Genomic DNA, 4,466 nt, shown 5'->3' with positions numbered 1-4,466 from the left:
ACTGCGGTTAGCTGAAAGCTAGTGCCGCCAAGCTACCATCTGTAGGATTATGGCTGAACGCCTCTAAGTCAGAATCCATGCTGGAATAGACGATAATCACCTTTCCCGATGTGCCGCGAATAGCGATAGGTGTCTTCTGGACACCCAACATCATACAATTGCAACGCACTTCGCTGCCTGTCAAGTACTGGCGGTGGAGAGTAGGCTGATTTGTAATTTCAAATATTGGGAAAGATAAATCCTTTGTAGACGACTTAACTACAGAAGGGTGCTACTCGCGCGCCTGTCCGACGGTCTATGTGGGGGAGGAGAGATCCTAGGTAGTGCCCCATAGCCCCTTGAATGCGATATGTGTACACCCCGTGTGTACCCGCAACGCTCTCGTCTTGATGCACATTTTGAAACGATCGGTTTGAGCACGAAGCACCAATCGATGTAAACGCGAAGGCTTGGTTGTAAGCACGAATTTGACGGCGGAACTCGGGATCTCCGTACAGCTGAAGCAGCTTCCGTGGCGCGGGGTGCAGTGGAGGCAGATTTACCCTGCCTGCGAGACAGCATGATATCGCAGACTTCCCAGGCCACTTCCAAGCATTGCAGATCGGACAAATCGCTGTAGCCGGGAGCTTGTGTCGACCATTGACGACGTCGTAGCCCGTAATCTTTGATGCGTCGAAGTCTTCGAGGGAAATAAGAGCATGTCCATGACGGGCACATTGTCGTCTAGTACGCACCCGCTCGAGCTCGTACTGACGCTCGTCTTGTGTCTGCTCAGCTCGTCGATCAGCATGCCGTTGTCGGTTTAGCTCGCGTTCAGCCACCATGCTCTGATCCGACAGGTTTGCTCGCCAATGCGCATGTTGTTGACGGTTAAGCTCGCGTGCATGCTCCTGTTGCTGTCCCGACATCTGTGCCCGTCGACTCGCATGTTGCAGGCGGTCTCGACCGCGTACGGCTTCCCGGTCTGGCTCCCTTAGCTCCGCTCTGTGTGCTGTTTGCTGCTGTCGATTCTGCTCCCGCTGCTCGTGAAGCTCTTCTCCGCGTAACTGAGCTCTTCGGGCACGTTTGCGCTCAGCGTCTTTCTTCCTCGCACGATCACGCTGAGATAGTGTCATATAAATGCGCCTGGTTCGAGCTCGCTGTGCGTCGCGTGTGCGTTCGCGATCTGCCTGAGACAGTGTCCTATTAGCTCTTTTGTCGCGAGCTCGCTGCGCAGCCGAGACCGGGACATCTTCTCGATCCGCTGATCCAGATACGACAGGTACTGTAAATAAAGCCGTATCCTCAGTTTCAGCTTGGTACGCCGCCTCCATTTCAGCCGCAAACCGGCGCTGAAGTAGCACAGGATCGGACTCTTCTGTCTTTTCCTCCCGCTCTTCAATACCGTTGGCTTGACCTTCCGTAAATTCCGTAACCGCCGTAGCTTCTTGATGCACACTGAGGGCCTTCAGCTCTTTGTTCAAGTCGTATCGTTTCTTTCTGCGCTTGGTCTGACGTCGTTTTCGTGCATCCTTTTCCTCTCGCATGGGTGTCGCGTTAATGCGCTCGTTCTCGTGCAGGGCCTCCTCGAGTTCCTCACGCGTCCTCTTTCGCTTACTCCGAACCATAGTTCTGCGAACACGTAAACGTGACGCGTTAGACAATGTCTAAGTACACCGCACGTAGCAGTAGGTTTTCATAGAGTAGTGTGTTGGAATACGCGTACTATGCGGGATTGCTTTCCCCCATCAAGGTTATCTCCGATCACTTATCCCACAGTCACGGGCCGTGAGGCCCGGAGCGGTTTTAGTTTGCAAATTGTGCAGTCGAATCTTCAGGGTTGGGCCCCCGGATAGTACTGTAGCTTGAGATGCGATATCCTTTTGCCAAAAGGCGGTCGTTAATTGCAAAGGCTGGTTATTGATAGGCTATGACAGCCCCCATCCCATCTGTCGGTTAAAAGAGGCCAGTTACGGTACCCCTCCTGACCAACTGCACGCACGCAATGTGCGTGCCCATCAATAACCATTAACGACCGGCTCAACTGGTTCGCTGTCGGGTTTGCGGTCAATGGACCAGGTGCCAAATGTGCTCTCGCGCAGAGTGAGCGGTGGGATAAAGCCCCAAGAACCCAGAGGGCTCTGGAACTAAATTCCCATAGCACGGCTACCTACTTGCAGGATAAAATCCCGCAAGTTATAAGCTACCCCCTAAGCAGCCCCAGGAACCTCGGACTATCTGTGTATGTGTGTCTTGCTAGCTACTAATGCAAACTAACATGCATACACGCAGCGTACCTTGAGTAACGTGGCGTTCCGCGGCTTCCGTTTTGAAAATGGGGGCAAAATGAAATTTGAACTGTGCATTTTAAGTACGATGTGTAGACCACATATAATATGTACACCACATATAGCAATTTTAGCCAATTGAGGCCGCCTTCGCTGCGCTCGGCAGCCAGTAGAATGCCCGCATTTGCGTTACATTTTAGAACCCTACCCTCGGACGGACTGACAGACGGACGGACAACACACTCCACTAGGGGGGTAAGACTAGCCGTTCGCCGCCGCTACGCGGCGGAGTGGCATGGTTTGTTGGAGATGAGGTGGCCGCAAATTTAAGTGCTTCTTGGTGTCGCGTGTTTTGAGAGCGTGGTTCACCCCGTAGATCTTGGCATCGTGTATTTAACCACTTGCCTAGCCAGGAAGATCACGGAAGAGCGCCGGCCACTGTAGAACATGAGATCTAACCTGTAGTACGGGGTAACGGAAGCGTTCCAAACCACGATATTATACGGGGCCGAATGAGACTACGGAAGGCACACGCTGCTTAGTGGTTAAGAGCTCTCTCTTTTGGGTTCATGTTTTTTTAGTACTGCGTATTTCGTGGCTGCTAACTATTTCCTGCTCTCAAACATTTCGTGGCTGCACCGGCTTCCTGATACACAGTATTTCGTGACCGTTCGCCTCCCATTGCTGGTTCTCTAGCCGAAGGGTGCTTTTCCGTGGTTTGGTGCCTCCACGCAGTCGTGTTGTTCCAGCACCCGTGTATCGGGCTCGTCTGGTGAGGCTTCATCGACCGCGTTATAACGCCATCGTGTAATTGCGATATGGTTTTGCTGTCTATGGTATTGTGCTCGCAGATTGCATCTGCATTGCCCATGTTAGCGTGCTCTTCAGCGGCATCGTCCTCCACAATCGTGGTCACCCCGAGCCCCCTTCCATTTCGTGGCTGGTCTGCCGTCCGTGCAATCGAATTCTAATGCGCTATTGTTCTCCGTGGCATGGTAAGCTCAGGTTCTACACTGATATAGTGCTCCGTGGCTCGGTGATTTCGCGTCTACAGCTCCTGTGGCCGCATTTCTATCATGGCTTAGTGTCTTGGCCACCGTCCAAGTCATCGTTTTATTTTGTCGTGTCGGCGCTGGTCTGCCGTCCGCTCTATTATGAGCTACCGTAGTATCGTGCTCCCTGGCTCGGTAAGATCCGGTTCTACCCTGGTATTGTGCTCAAATGCTCGGTGTTTTCACGTTTATGGTCTCCCGCGTCTTTATGTCTGGTCCGTCGACCGTGCTCCGTGCTCTACCGTGATGCTATGGGAGAATTGCTGTTAGTGCACTCTTACCGCTGCGTGCTCTTCCGTAGCCGTGCTTTTCAGCATGCTGGGGTGTTTATATATTTAGTTCCCATCCGTGGCTCGTACGCTTTCGTCCTATTCTTGACCTTCTGTCCTTTTCATGACTGCGTGTTCTTCCGTCTTTCGCGCTACGCATACAACTTTGTGGTTTGCATCGGCTAAGTCTTCTATCATCGTCCATGACCTTCCGTGCTTCGTGTTGCTCTTCTATCCCATCGTCTACATAGTGTGGGTCGGTGTTCTTTCGTGTTTCGTGTTCTTGCTGAGTCACGTGCCTCCGCGCCAGCTGAATCACAAACGCTGGTCCGATTTTGTTTGATGTACATAGCCGGAAAGTTCACACAATATGTTAAGGTCGCACACTACGTGCAAAAATACGGAAGATGATACTTTTCCCCGGAGGCAGTGTGGAGTGCAGGGGTGTAAGCCACAATAGTCATTTTTTATTTTTTCACATTATTATTAATAGTAATACAATTGTTATTTATTATAAAACGCTGATATTATAATTATGTGTACTACTACTACAACAAATAGCTGCAAGGAAAAATAGGAATTGTCTTGATAATAGTACTACTCAAAACAGCATTGTAAGCTTAATTTCTGGAAAAGTACTATGAAGCCTAAAATATCATTCTATATTCAATAGCTACTAAAGTTTCGATTGAGGCCTAAATATAAGTCACCAGGGCCTACAAAAATTTTTAACAGCTCCTACGACGATATTGTATGTGTGTGCACGTCGGCGCCTCCTATTAATGCTAATTAACGCGTGCACAGGCAGCGCCCTTCGCGTGGCCTTGCATACCGCAGCTGAAAATGAAAGCAAAATGAAATTTGAGTGGTGCATTTTA

At 50.6% G+C, this 4,466-nt stretch overlaps 1 non-coding gene across 1 annotated transcript; it reads left to right on the top strand.

Moving 5' to 3' along the window:
- PITG_33455 lies at positions 1–214 on the top strand (the record flags this gene model as incomplete). The annotated part of the gene is made up of 1 exon (XR_009934849.1): positions 1–214. It is a non-coding gene; the product is annotated as a 28S ribosomal RNA (ribosomal RNA).
- Positions 215–4,466: the final 4,252 nt, after the last annotated feature.

The sequence above is a fragment of the Phytophthora infestans genome, genomic scaffold (genome assembly GCF_000142945.1).
Source record: "Phytophthora infestans T30-4 supercont1.128 genomic scaffold, whole genome shotgun sequence".
NCBI classification, from domain to species: domain Eukaryota; phylum Oomycota; class Peronosporomycetes; order Peronosporales; family Peronosporaceae; genus Phytophthora; species Phytophthora infestans.
The sequence above is the reverse complement of the archived record's forward strand: the minus strand, read 5'-3'. Positions and strand labels throughout refer to the sequence as shown.